At 47.1% G+C, this 16,047-nt stretch overlaps 1 protein-coding gene across 1 annotated transcript in view; it reads left to right on the top strand.

Moving 5' to 3' along the window:
* LOC143806370 (uncharacterized) overlaps nucleotides 1-16,047 on the top strand; it is a 132,643-nt gene that overhangs the window by 47,553 nt on the left and 69,043 nt on the right. The gene's annotated exons all lie outside the window — the stretch shown is intronic.

Genomic DNA, 16,047 nt, shown 5'->3' on the forward strand with positions numbered 1-16,047 from the left:
ATTATAGGATCGGGTCGGGTTTCACGAAACCCGACTTTCTCAAAAGTCGGGTCGAGTGAAATCGGCCGATCCTATAAAAAAGTCGGGGTCGGGGTCGGCCGAAACGCGAAACCCAATGCAGTGCAATGGGATACTATGGTTCCCAGGGTCTGAAGGAGAGGAAACTCTCCTTCAGGCCCTGGGATCCATATTTACGTGTAAAATAAAGAATTAAAATAAAAAAAATTGATATACTCACCCTCTGACGCACCCTGGTAGTAACCGGCATCTTCCGTTCCTAAAAATGGCGCTTGAAAGACCTTTCGAATGCTTCACGGCTTGTGATTGGTCGCGGCGGCCCACGTGACCGCTGAGCGACCAATCACAAGCCGGTGACGTAATTCTCAGGTCCTGTTCTGGTTCTCAGGTACATGAGAATTACGTCACGGCTTGTGATTGGTCGCTGAGCGGTCACGTGGGCCGCCGTGACCAATCACAAAGCCGTGACGTCATCGGAAGGTCCTTCACGCGTTCATTCTTAAGAAGGAAGGCTGCCGGAAAGAAGCAGGGCACGTACGAGGGTGAGTATATACCTAAAAGGCAGCCTTCTTTGCTTAAAATGAGCGCGTTCAGGGCCTTAGATGACGTCACGGCTTGTGATTGGTCGCGGCCGCCCATGTGACCGCCACGCGACCAATCACAAGCCGTGACGTAATTCTCAGGTCCTAAATTCCAAGAATTAGGAATTTAGGACCTGAGAATTACGTCACGGCTTGTGATTGGTCGCGTGGCGGTCACATGGGCGGCCGAGACCAATCACAAGCCGTGACATCATCTAAGGCCCTGAACGCGCTCATTTTAAGCAAAGAAGGCTGCCGGTTACCAGCGGTAAGGTCCAGGCTGCGTCGGAGAGGTGAGTATATCAATATTTTTTATTTTAATTCTTTATTTTACACATTAATATGGATCTCAGGGCCTGAAGGAGAGTTTCCTCTCCTTCAGACCCTGGGAACCATAGTATCCCATTGCACTGCATTGGGTTTCGTGTTTCGGCCGACCCCGACTTTTTTATAGGATCGGCCGATTTCACTCGACCCGACTTTTGAGAAAGTCGGGTTTCGTGAAACCCGACCCGATCCTATAAAAATAAAAGTCGCTCAACCCTAGTGGGGAGGTATACCATCTAACTGCCATAACATCACCCCAGCAGACCCCTAAGCAGTGTCGGTCACCCTGACCGAATACAACAGGTGGCGTCACGAACATCATTTCTATAAACTCTCGTCATGTCATTACTGGACACCCCTCAAAGGGCCACGGGCAGGGTCAGGCCACCGTGACATCCCCCGAACCGAGGGACCCGGTGCCGAGTACCCCATTGCCCTTGCGTGGGGGCGACCCATCTATATATATATATATATATATATATATATATATATATATATATATATATACACACACATATGGATCTCGGCATAAATGAGTACACCTAGTTTGCTGAGGAAGAGTTTAATCAATATGTCACTCAACACAGAAACGATTTACAAAATTTTTGATAACACTGAGTCTTACAGAACATTTTTTAGCCCATAACATGACAGTGAGGTTACTAATATAACTTTAATTGCAAAATGTTCAGTTTTACTCAAATTAGTTGATGAAAAAATTAGTATACCCCACATCAAAAACTATCACACTACACTAGAATTTTGCATGAGGGGTACACGTGACTCATGACCACCTTTTGCAGCCTAAACACTCCACCACCTTTTTATGACATTTCACTCAACCTAAAAGACATTACCCACTATGAAGAAAAATCCCCAAAAGAATGACATTAGACCAAATTTGGATTAAATGGCCACAGCAGCCTTTTATTAAACATAAAATATACAACAAGTCAACAATATTCTCCCCCATCGAAGAGGTGGTCCTTGAAGCCAAAAAATAAGCACTGCAGATATGCAAATTTATTTACCTTGACCTCCAGGCTTAGTCTTACCCCCAGCCGCTAAGCACCAGCTCGGAGGCAGATAGTGACCAACACGGTCAAACCAACCAAATACCAAGCCCCTTAATCATCCCTTCCATGGAATGATCTACCACATCCACTCGAAATCCACTCAGGGGGAGTCCAGGACCAATAGAGATCCCCCCCCCTGCAATCCACCATTCCCCCTTTCCACCAACTTCGAGGACCTCCCTCCCCCGCCACCAACATAAAAGTTCTGACCCCTCAAACATTTATGTCCCGCCACACTTTCAAGCCCGTTTCAATGCCTTCCTGAATGGCCAAACACCACATGTCGGTGCCGATCGCATTCAAGTGAACACCATCCGATCTCCAAAATTCTCCCTTTCTTGATTCCAAATTCACATGGCGCACTACCAATGCTCTGTTTCATGTCATAAAACAAGAAACTGCCCTATTCACTTTTATTCTTGCCTTATTTACCCCTTCGATAGAACGTGCCCCACGCCACATCTTCCTAGGGATAATGTCAGACCAAATAACTAGAACTTTTGGAAACAAAGCCAAGGCCTTAACATATCAAATTTCACGTTCTTTATCAATTCCCTACAGGGCCTCTTGCCCAAATCATTCCCACCCAAGTGAACCACCACTACATCCGGTGCCTGATCTAAACGTACGAATTGGTGAAACTCTGGCAAAAATTGACTCCAGACCATCCCGGGCTTTCCAATCCAACGCAGGATCGCTGTCTCTCTCGGGAACCCCAGCTGCCGCCCGTCAGGCCGAACCGCTGCCCTCAGTGCTGCCCAAAAAACAAATGGCCCATAATCCACACAAGCCGGTGCCTGCAGCCTGAAACAAATAATAAATCGTTAAGCCACAACTACCCTAGAAACAAACAATCATCAAACTAGATTCAGGCGGATGTAAGATCTAAATCTATTCGACTCCCACCGCCCAATTTTTTGACCACATCTTCCCCCAAGCCCCTCTTAGCCGCCTCTGTCGCCGCGCCGATCCTGAATGAGTGCCCGCTGTAATCCACAGGCAAAATTCCCCCTGATACCAAACATCGTCTGAATACCGCAATGAATTGAAAACGGGATAAAAAGGAACCGTCTTCATGAACCAAACAAGGATTGGACAAAATGCCACCACGCCTAATAAAATTATTTACACACAAAACTGGACACATAGGGGAACCCGCTACCGTAAACAACACCACTTTACAACCTTTTCCGTGAACATCAGTCTTGGAGGACCGTAGAAAAACTTCCACCCTATCACTATACACATTGACATCTTCCCTCAACACACCCCCTTTATTTAATTTAGAGGGGCTAACCAATTCCCCTAAACAAAAAGCTCCAAAGAAAGCTAGCGCAAAGCTGCCCTAAAAAGATCCACCTCCCCCTGTGATAAACACACTGTTGCCAGCTGCTTACCCAGAATTAGCAATACCTCATAGGAAACCGGGCGTCTCTTATCCTTGACCATCCAACCCTTTCTCCATCCTTTTAACGTTTTGAATCACCAAAAAGGACTTTGTCACATCTCCGATGCCTCGGGCTTTAAAACCAAAAGCAAGACCTGCTAAAAACGTATTCAATTTTGACACGGACCAGCCCGATTCCTTACAATGCCCGATCAACAACAGCAATCTGCTCTCATCCTGCAGTCCCTCACCTAAAGACCTTTTCCAGTCCTCCCAAATACCCCAGGCCTGATCATATTGCCTCCAGGACCTAACTGACAAAGAGTTTGCCAACAAATGATCTACTGCCTGCCAGGAAGATTCCACAATTCCGCCGGGCATTCCAGGCCTGTTGAATCCTCTTGAGGCTCCCACTGGAGATGAGAAAGATCAACAATGACCGGGTTAAACGCCATTGACCTGACTTCCGCCACAATCCACAAATTAAACGATAACCCCAAAAGCACCAGACGCTGCAGTATTTTAATCACCACCGGGGAATCCGCTGATAGAGTATGTATCGCAGCTGCCACCCCTTCCGACAAACATGGAAAACGGATTTTATTCTGGACTTCCTTGCCCCACAACAACAATAGGAAACAAATGAAGTAAAACCCGATTCATCAACCATCCCCGCTCTCTCAAGAAATCAGGCCATTCTGCCAACAACCAACTGCCCTGAAAAAACAAACCAAAACCGCATTCGTCCACTACAGCAATGAGCAAGTCTAAAGCATCCGCATCCACTACCCGATTGATCCAGATAGATTTACCATTGTAATCCTCCAAAAATTTTGCCCAGACTGCCAAATGTTCCCGTAACTCTTTTTTCAACCTGATGAAATAAACCGGAGATCTCACGCCCGCAGTTGCCAATGATAACCTTCTGCAAAATGCCCGGCCCATCGGCATGATCTGGAAAGCGAAATTCAACTTGCCTAGCAAAGATTGTACCTCGCGCAACCTCAAGTTCTTTGCACTACGCGTCTTCAACACCTCTTTGCGCACAGCGTTAACTTTTTCGTCGGGTAATCTACAAACCATTTCTGAGGTATTAATTTCGATTCCCCAAAACCTCAGAACAGTAACTGGTCCAACTGTCTTATCCTCCGCTAACAGAACCCCAAAACTCTTATTCACTCTTTCCATTGTATGCAATAACAACGAGCAATCGGCACTTTGAGTCGGACCTATAAACAGAAAATCATCGAGATAATGAATACATGATTTCAATCCTGACACATCCTTCACCACCCATTCCAAAAATGTGCTAAAGGTTTCAAAATACGCACAAGAGAGAGAACAACCCATGGGAAGACAACGGTCAACAAAAAATCCTCCATCCCAATAACATCCCAATAGATGCATACTATCTGGATGAACAGGCAGAAGCCTAAACGCCGCTTCAATGTCTGTTTTTGCCAACCTCGCACCTTCCCCACATAAACGGACCCAATCCCTGGCCGCATCGAAGGAGGTATAAATCACTGAACATAACTGAGGATCAATACCGTCATTCACCGATGACTCTTTTGGAAAAGACAAGTGATGTATTAATCTGAATTTATTGGGTTCCTTTTTCGGGACTACCCCTAACGTGGACACCCTCAAATTATGTATGGGAGGTACTGGGAACGGACCAGTCATCCTACCAAGGTTAACTTCTTTCTCCAACTTTTCTGTGACTACCTCAGGAAACTGCAAAGCCGATTTCAAATTCTTCCTGGAAAAATTAACTGCCGTTTCAACAAATGGAATTCGAAAGCCATCCCTAAAACCCTCCTCCAGCAAAGCAGCCGCTGCCGCATCCGGGTACCTATTTAGAAAATGCACTATCACGTCCAGTCGCATTGATGTCATTCCTTTTTTCAACTCCATCTCCCCCTTTTTGTCTGCCTCCCCTGAAACATTTTGATGATCCATGCGTGCCCCCACATGCTGCACACTAGTGTTTGAATTTGCATTTTGCCCCAAATTTACAAGACCCTTCTTTAAATGCAAAACACAGTCCTCTCTGTATAGCCGCTGAGTGTCCCAACTGTCCTGAACCCCCAGCGCTTCCCGAAAAGGACTGAGTACCAGACCCTATACGCGATGGGACCATCACCCGCATCCAAAGAGCTATGTCTTTGTGGTCCCAAGAAATGCTAGGCCTAATCGCCTTCCGTTGGCGAAATTGCTCATCATATCTCTTCCAACCTTGTCCCCCGTAAACTCGATAAGCTTCGCCTATAGCATCCATATAACAGAAAAGCCCGAACAATTCTCAGGAGCCCTTTCACCAATTACACTAGCCAAAATGGCGAATGCCTGGAGCCAATTCGCAAAAGTTCTGGGAATCAGCCTATACCTCCTCTTTTCTTCATCTTCTTTTTTAGAATCATCTTTCCGTAATCTAGCCAAACTAAAACGATCCAAGGATAATAAAGAAAATATTTTGATGTACTCTCCCTTCCATATCTTCTCCCTCGTTTCATTTTTTAGGTGCGCCTCCAACGGGCCTTCAAAACATACATATACTTCGCCCCGTGCCACATCGTCCAATTGCATCGAATCATCTTTTTCTTTTACCCCTTCACCTGCCTGACTAGATACAGATATCGCAGCCGAGGGTGCGGTGGCACCCGACCCTACGTTATCATTCCTCGTGCCTTCCGACACTCTGAAGCCTGACGCCGTTGTACCTCCTCTGGACTCTTTCTGCGCTGTTCACCGGATAGTTCAGACAGCCGAATGCTGTCCTGTGTAGTCCCAACCATAGGTGCGGGGGCCCCGGTAGCCGCTGCCGCTGGCGTCATAGTGTCTAGGCCAACCAAAGGTTGCCCGTGCTGGGAATCACTGCTGACCTGAAAGAGCAAGGTGGCACCACTGTGCTGACGCGCCGAACTTTCTCCTGGCCTGCTCAGCTGCGCAGAACTCGGCCCTGATGTGCCCTGCTCCGTCCGAGGCAGAGCGCTGCCGTCTAGGTCAGCAGACCACCGCCCATGGTGCGTTCCCCACTGAGAGGCCTGGTGATAAGGCCCCTGTCTCCTGGATCCTCCTGCCACTATGCGCCGAGCAGGCTCACCTGTACCCATGCAGCCTGCTGCTCCTGCTCCAGACACCCTGCGGGCACCGCTAGATGAAGGGGAGGCCGACTCCTTCCCCGTCGCAGGCCCCGCCGTGCAGCCGGATTCCTCCAGACTCTGCTGCGGGTCGCCGCCAGAGGCGACTACCTCTTGAAGCTCATCAAGAGAATGCCAAGAGTGTGCAAAGCATTCATCAAAGCAAAAGGTGACTACTTTGAAGAACCTAGAATATAAGACATATTTTCAGTTGTTTCACACTTTTTTGCTAAGTGTATAATTCCACATGTGTTAATTCATAGTTTTGATGCCTTCAGTGTGAATTTACAATTTTCATAGTCGTGAAAATATAGAAAAATCTTTAAATGAGAAGGTGTCTCCAAACTTTTGGTCCATAGTGTATATCTATATATTTGTTTTTCCCCTATTTTCTTTAACTTTGCATATGTTATATATAGTAGAGATGCGCAGATAGATCTGCTGAGGATCGAGTTTGAGTTGACCATATCTCCTTCTCTCCCCCGAGGCCGACCTCCCATGGGCCTTCTCTGTGCTACTTACGTTATTACTAGAAATTAAATCCTGTTGTTTTAAAATATTTTTACTGTTTTATATTATAATTGGAAAATGTAAGGTGAGAATGGGGAAACATAGGAGATAAAATTGGGAAATTAGGGAGGGGGGAATATATGGGGAAATTCTGTTGTAGAAGAAAGGGACATGTATTTTCTTGTTATTTGAACCTGTGCAATACTTTATTTTGCCACAAGAAGGGTAGCAGAGGATAACAAATAATAGAACTTTTGGAAATTAACCTCTTCACACCCCATGCCATATATATTCATTATGGTGGAGGTGCAGGGGTATGGAGCAGACTTAGGAGCTGAGCCGGACTGTATACACTAGTGCAATCCACATGGGATGTACTGTACTGCATAAAGGGAGCAGGTCTGGGGAGTTAACCCCTTCTGCACAGGAAAGACAACAATGAATGCAGAAGGGGAGGTAGGATTAACACACTCACACAGAGGAGGAGGCAAAAAGGGCAAGAGAGATGTTATTAATACCAGCAGAGCTGCAGGACAGACAGGAGCTGGGGACGGTTCACACTTTACTACTGGAGGACATCACTCATACCTCCCAACTTTTGAAGATGGGAAAGAGGGACAAAGTTTTCGGCGCGCAACACGCGTCGCGACAAATTTTAGGCCACGCCTCTGACCACACCCATTCATAACTAGTCACACCCATATCCACATCCCAACCACACCCATTTAGCACTGCTGATCACACTGTTCCATAAAGAATAATTATAAACAAAAAAATATGGCCACACATGATGCTCCATACTGTATAATGGCCACACTGATACATACTGTATAATGGCCCCACAATGCTCCATACTGTAAATGGCCCCACATGATGCTCCATACTGTATAATGTACCCACATGATGCTCCATACTGTATAATGGCCCCACACGATGCTCCATACTGTATAATGACCACACATGATGCTCCATACTGTATAATGACTGCACATGATGCTCCATACTATATAATGACTGCACATGATGCTCCATACTGTATAATGACCCCACATGATGCTCCAAACTGTATAATGACCGCACATGATGCTCCATACTGTATAATGGCCCCACATGATGCTCCATACTGGATAATGACCACAAATGATGCTCCATACTGTATATTGGCTGCACATGATGCTCCATACTGTATAATGACCGCACATGATGCTCAATACTGTATAATGACCCCACATGATGCTCCATACTGTATGATGACCGCAGATGATACCTCCCAACTTTTGAAGATGGGAAAGAGGGACAAAGTTGTCGGCGCGCAACGCGCGTCGCGACAAATATTAGGCCACGCCTCTGACCACACCCATTCATAACTAGTCACACCCATATCGACATCCCAACCACACCCATTTAGCACTGCTGATCACACTGTTCCATAAAGAATAATTATAAACAAAAAAATATGGCCACACATGGTGCTCCATACTGTATAATGGCCACACTGATACATACTGTATAATGGCCCCACAATGCTCCATACTGTATAATGGCCCCACATGATGCTCCATACTGTATAATGGACCCACATGATGCTCCATACTGTATAATGGCCCCACACGATGCTCCATACTGTATAATGACCACACATGATGCTCCATACTGTATAATGACTGCACATGATGCTCCATACTGTATAATGACTGCACATGATGCTCCATACTGTATAATGACCCCACATGATGCTCCATACTGTATAATGACCGCACATGATGCTCCATACTGTATAATGGCCCCACATGATGCTCCATACTGGATAATGACCACAAATGATGCTCCATACTGTATATTGGCTGCACATGATGCTCCATACTGTATAATGACCGCACATGATGCTCAATACTGTATAATGACCCCACATGATGCTCCATACTGTATGATGACCGCACATGATGCTCCATACTGTGTAATGGCCCCACATGATGCTCCATACTGTATAATGACTGCACATGATGTTCCATACTGTATAATGACTGCACATGATGCTCCATACTGTATATTGGCTGCACATAATGCTCCATACTGTATATTGGCTGCACATGATGCTCCATACTGTATAATGACTGCACATGATGCTCCATACTGTATAATGACCGCACATGATGCTCCATATTGTATACTGGCCGCACATGATACTTCGTACCGTATAATGTCCACACATAGCTACTCCTACACACACAGTTCCGCTCCGCACACCTCGTACACACGCTGCTCCTTTTCGTACACCTCGTACACATTCAGCTCCGCTCCGTACACCTCATACACACACGGTTCCGCTCCATACACCTCATACACAAACAGCTCTGTTCTGTACACCTCGCACACATTCAGCTCCGCTCCATACACCTCATACACATTCAGCTCCGCTCCATACACCTCGTACACATTTAGCTCCGCTCCATACACCTCATACACACATGGCTCCACTCCATACACCTCATACACACACGGCTCCGCTCCGTACACCTCATACACACATGGCTCCACTCCATACACTTCGTACACATTCAGCTCCGCTCTATACACCTCATACACACACGGCTTTGCTCCATACACCTCATACACACATGGCTCTGCTACATCCACACTGTAAACACCTCCTGACCCCACACAAGGCAGCTTACTTACCTCATCCAGCAGCACCATGGCAAGTTGGCAACCAGCACAGCCGAGTCCTGCAATCCACGGAGGTCCCGATCATGTGACCTCTGACTCCTCCCCTCCTGTGACCTCATCACAGGTCCTTTGCGCACAGAGCAGGCAGCCAATATGTGGTGTAAGGCTCTGCGGGTGCAGGGATGACTGGCTGATATGTGTCCCCTCTCTCTCCCTCTCTGAACTGTACCGCAAACGCACTCTGGAAGACTCAGGAACATACGGAAGGGGAAGGGCGTGGCCTAACACAAGGGGGCGTGTGACGGCTGCTTCTCCTGTTGTCTGCGGGAAGCAGAGTGTCCCGTGCGGGACAGCGGGGAAAAGCATCAAAACTGGGACAGTCCCACACAATGAGAGACGGTTGGGAGCTATGTGTCACTGTTGGTCTGGGGTCTTCCCAGGAATCCTGTACTTGGCCAACCTTCATGTTACCAGACAGCCGACGGGAGAAGATGCCGCTCTACAGCTCTGTCAGCGCCATGTCAGGGAGCCGCGGCTTTCTGCTGCCTCCTGCTCATCTGTGACCTGCGGATACTCAGAAAGTTGCAGAATCGGAGGCAGCAGTCAGTGAGCGCTGATTGGCTCTTACTGTCAGGTGACTTCACTTAGAGCTAAGGGGGGGCTCAGCTTAAATAAAAAGAATCTTGTATCCTTTCATTTTCATTTTTTAAAGTTTTTTTAGTCACCTGTTGGGTCAAACTCTGCTCAATAAGGGGTGTAGGTTTTACAGTCAGGTCACTTTTTAGGGCTTCTACTGTCCTAGTAACAAAGGGGGGTCTGCACATGTAACCTGGCCCCCAAAGCCAAGCAAAGTCCAGCGTTTATGTGCCACTGAAGACTCATCTGGTGTTTGCGGGCCCCCGGAGCACACACAAAACTTATTAACCCTTCGAATGAAGAACTCAGATATATGGGGCAACGGATCAAGTGCATAATTCACAGAAAACACATTTATTGGCCGCTCTTGTGTGTTATCATTCATATTCTCTGAAAAAAAGGCCAAGAAATAAAAAATTCTGCGGGGGTATGTAAACTTTTGAGCACAACTGTATGGGGCAATAAATGAAGTGTACAATTCACAGAAAAGACCCATCTATTGGCCGCTCTTGTGTAACATATGGGATGTTCTTACTGGGAGAGAACATACAGTGCGTTTCACCTTCACAGGAGCCTTCAGGCGCTCTATCTGAGGGGTTTCTCCTTGTCCTTCCTGAGCCTTGTTACAGATTTATCATTTATCTGCTCTGAAGACCATTTCAAGTTTAGTATAATATTGATGGTAAATTCCCCAATCTAATACTCCTGATGAAACTTTATTAAGAGAAGGGGAAATGTGTAGAGTGAAGTGGTAATGGAATAATGTTATATGAACAGTACGGTAATAAGAGTATATAATAATGTCTCTGTGGTGCCATGCATAGATCTGTGACATACAGAAGTAGTGCTGAGTGCTGTTGCTTCAAAAGCATCCAGCAACTAGAGGGGTTAACACAGTCCCAGGAGACAGGGAGTGGTTATCAGAGCCCCGGGGGATTTTGGGGAACTTGTTTTAGTGATGGGCAGTCCTGCTCTTTTTGGATCCTAAATGGATCCCTAGTAGTGATGAGCGAGCACTAAAATGCTCGGGTGCTCGGTTCGAGCAAATTGGAATACTCGGGTACTCAACCCGAGCCACGAGCCCAGGGTAGTGATTTGTATGTAAGGCAAAATAAAGACACCCCCCCCCAAAAAAAAAAAAAAAAAATTGCTCCTCCACCACTTGGGCTATATTCACACATAGCGTTTTTGATGCGTATTTCATCTTTAGCATTGCTTTCAACCAATACAAACACATTCACTGGGAAATGTCATTGTAGCATTTAACACCCCTAGCTGGCCATGTGGTGTGTGACACATAAGGAGACGCATCTTGTTTCATTTATGAAGGAGGGACTCTTAAAGTCACAAAGCCTATTTTTAGAGGGGCATCAGGCAGTATTAATATTCTCAAAGGGCCACTATTAAACAGTGGGTCTCCTATGCTGCTATTGCCTATGAAGTGAGTGGCTGGGCAGCCAAGAATTATGATGACGCACCCCAAAACCCCTTTCACGAGAGGCACAGGAGGGCTTACTGAAAGCAAGGTCTGCCCTGTTATCAAGTCATGTGCACCCAAAGAAGCCTTTGAACCCAGCCTTTGAACCCAGGTACTGGATGGCCACAGGAAAACCCACTTCACAGTCTTCAGTTGGTCCTGCTGAAGCGCCCCCAGACACAGGGCAACGGGGTACTCGACACCAGGTCGCCTCTGTCGCGGTTCTGGGGATGTCACGGTGGCCCGACCCAGTCCGTGACCCTGCTAAGGGGTGCCCAATTAAAGGTGACAGTTTGTCAAGTGTTCGTGACGCCACCTGTGGTATTCGGTCAGGGTGACCGACGCTGCTAGGGGTCCGCTGGGGTGATGGAATGGCAGCTAGATGGTATACCTTCCCACAGGTGAAGTATGTTCCCAGGGCTTCCCTTGAGGTATAGAGGGTGATGGTGGATGATGTAAGGCGCGATGAATAACGAGGACACAAAGGTTGCAGTCTCTTTACCTTTTACTGAAGACTTCAAGGTCCCCGGTCCAAAGCACTGCTAACAGGGCTGGCTGAGTCCGGCCGGTCCGAAGGCACATCCAGAGTTCCCTTTGCAGGTGGAAATCAGTAGCCTTCCTACTTAGCGCCTGTGTGTTGTAGTACCTCCCTGCTGAGCACCAGGGGATAGTCCTCACAACTCTTGGGTGTGTTTCTGATGTTCTCTCTCTCCGTCCCCCAGATGGTATGGATAGGACGCACCCGTATGACGGGGTAGGCCTGGAGTTAATTTATAGGGACCCTAGAGATGCCCCTCTCCCACAGCTTGCCTCCGTTGTCTTCGTAGGTGTAAAGGGTGGACAGCCAACTTGGAATTAGCTGCCCCTGCCGCTGTTTAGAATAATGCGTGAAGTCAGTACTCCCTCGGTGTTCCGGCCACCGGCTACGCGCCTCAGAAGGATGTTGCCTCGATCTTAGAGCAGGACTCCTCCTGGTACTATCTCCTAGTGCTGTGATCTCGTTTCTCACTTCTCCACAATATACTTCGCTTCTTGTCCTTTCTTAGGATACTGCCGCTATGCAGTGCAGGCGCAGCTCCGTAACGATCTGTCTCGTGCTAGGCCGCTGTCAGGATCCCACACCTGACAGGTCCTCCCTGGAACTCTCCCAGGCTGCTTTCTGCCTAACTTCCTATCCAACCCCCAGTTTTACCAGAGTGTGATGAGTGGCCTAATAGATAGAACCTTTTGCTCCCCCTGGTGGCCGGAGAGTGAAGTGTAGTGTGTGACTGTGATACCTGGTCAGGTGAACTCCTTTAGTGCAATCAGACGTAACATCACTCCCCTTAGTGGCAGAGCAACATTACTGCAACGACCAGGACTCTGGGGCGCTGCACTGCCATAATGTTTCCTTATACATTGAAAGCAAGGGCCCCCTTGACCCAAATTTGCACGCACCTCAATCCCCCCTTGGAAGAAACATGGAGGAGGGCCTCATAAAAAAAAACTGTCCCATTACAAAGGAGTGGGTCTTCTAGACTCATAATGCCCATACACTAAGGGCGTAGGCTGACAAACATTTCCCCATTGGGGGTATATTTTAAAAAAATATTTAATGGGGATCATAGACACCCTTGAAAAAAATTGACTGACTGTAGCAGCACAGAACACGTGAACCCTGGTGATCTAGTGGTGGAAAATGATGAGAGGTGGAGGAAGGCCTCATTAAAAACTAGGCCCAATTTAAAGGAACAGGTCTCCTAGACTTGTAATGCCCTGGCTGGTGGATGGAGAGCCAGAGCGTCCTTGAGATGATCAGAAAGTCCTCTCCTGAACTGGCATCTTAAAGCAGAGTCATTCCAAGACACCTCGGTGGACCACCGTCTAAACTCGGAGCAATACCATTCAGCAGTGAGTTTACCTGGGAGAGACCCATGATCGTGTCCTCTGCCACTCTGACCCAGACTGGTTTGTCATGAATCACTCCTAAAGCCTCAAAGAACCTATCCACAGACACACGTTCAGGGCAGTAGCAGGTAAAGAAAAAGCCCAAGTTTGAGGACCCTCCTAGAGCAGAGAGATAATTATCCCCACCCGTTGACTCTCATTACCGGAGGACCTGGGTCTAAGGGAAAAAAGTAGATTACAACTCTCTCTGAATGTATGAAATGTCTCCTTTTCACTGGAGAAAGTATCTGGAAGCCTGACAGTAGGTTCAGGAGAGTGTAAAGAAATATCAATGGGGTCGGATTGCCTAATGACTGATTGTGTCATGGAACCCTGAAAAGATTGAACAGCTTCAGTAAGCTCCCCCTGGAGTTGGTTATGGGAAGTGACAAGGTCTCTATGTTCCACCAACAAATCCTGCATCATCTGGGTCAGATTTGACATCCGATCCCCAAGAGTGCGAAGTGGATCCATAGAAAAAGGAAAGAAAATGTACGGCCAGTTATAGTGTCACGCTGTACTACTGTGGGTTAATGCACAGTGACGCAACCTCTACTAGATGGTAGCAGAGTGTAGGGTGAGCTGAATAACCTGCTGAGAAGCAGACCCACAGCAGTACAGCAAAGCCACCACTAGTTGGCAGAAGAATAGTCAGAGAGCTGAGTCAATACCAGAGGAAAACACAGTACAAAAGGGAAAAACCAAGGCGCAGAGTCAGAGGAGATCAAGGGTCAGTACCGGTCAGTAGCAGGGATACCAGAGGAGAGAGAGATAAAATCAGGTCAGAGTCAAGCCAAAGTCATGTACCGGGAAATCCAAACAAACAGGGAAGTCAGGAGCTGAGACAGGTAGACAGGAGATAAAGAAATAACAGAAAACGACTGGCACATCCAAACTGAATGCATGGGTGAATGTGGACACCTCTCTCAGTAAAGCCTACATATGTGGGTTGGCCAGAACCAAACGGGATTAGATATATTTATAAACCTCATGGTGAAGGGCGGAGTGCTCAGTCAGTAAGCTAACATAGAAATAACAGAAAAACGACTGGCACATCTAAACTAGTCTGCATAGGTGCATACCAGGAGCCAGAGGTGTATCTAGCCTTACCTGCACCCGGGAAAAAAGGATCAGTTTGGCGCTCCCCCCCCCCCCAAACCTCCCCCATTTGAACCTTAACTCTATTGAAACTGTATGACCAAGCCAAGGTACATTCCTGAATCCCCATAATGTTAAAATAGATACCAATAAAAGTAAAATTAATTGAGACATCAATAGGTTAAGTGTTTTTGAATATCCATGTTGAATCAGGAGCCCCATATAATCCTGCATAAAGGTTAATAATGGCCCCATAAGATGCTCCATAGACACATTTGCCCAATATAGTGCTGCAGAAATGTTGATTATGGCCCCATAAGATGCTCCATAAAGATATTTGCGCCATATAGTGCTGCAGAAACGTTGATTATGGCCCCATAAGATGCTCCATAAAGATATTTGCGCCATATAGTGCTGCAGAAACGTTGATTATGGCCCCATAAGATGCTCCATATAGATATTTGCCCCATATAGTGCTGCACAAACGTTATGGCCCCATAAGATGCTCTATACAGACACTTGCCCCATATAATGCTGCACAAACGTTATGGCCCCATAAGATGCTCTATACAGACACTTGCCCCATATAGTGCTGCACAAATGTTATGGCCCCATAAGATGCTCTATACAGACACTTGCCCTATATAGTGCTGCACAAATGTTATGGCCCCATAAGATGCTCCATATAGATATTTGCCCCATATAGTGCTGCACAAACGTTATGGCCCCATAAGATGCTCTATACAGACACTTGCCCCATATAATGCTGCACAAACGTTATGGCCCCATAAGATGCTCTATACAGACACTTGCCCCATATAGTGCTGCACAAATGTTATGGCCCCATAAGATGCTCCATACAGACACTTGCCCCATTTGCTGTTGCGGCGATAAAAAAAAAATAAATCACATACTCACCTCTCCGTTGCTCACCTCTCCGTTGCTCAGGCCCCCGGCACTTTCAACATTCACCTTCTCCTCGTTCCAGCCGCCGCTCCATCTTCAGCACTGACATTCAGGCAGAGGGCGCGCACTAACTATCTCACCGCGCCCTCTGACCTCAGCGCCACTGCTGAAGACGGAGTGGCGCCGGAACGGGGAGCAGGTGAATATCGCGCAGCACTCCCCTCCCCGTTATACTCATTTGCTCCTGGCGCTGTGCATTCCCTGCTTCCCCGGCACCGGCAGCTTCTTCCTGTAC

Source organism: Ranitomeya variabilis, chromosome 1, assembly GCF_051348905.1.
Source record: "Ranitomeya variabilis isolate aRanVar5 chromosome 1, aRanVar5.hap1, whole genome shotgun sequence".
Classification (NCBI taxonomy): Eukaryota; Metazoa; Chordata; class Amphibia; order Anura; family Dendrobatidae; genus Ranitomeya; species Ranitomeya variabilis.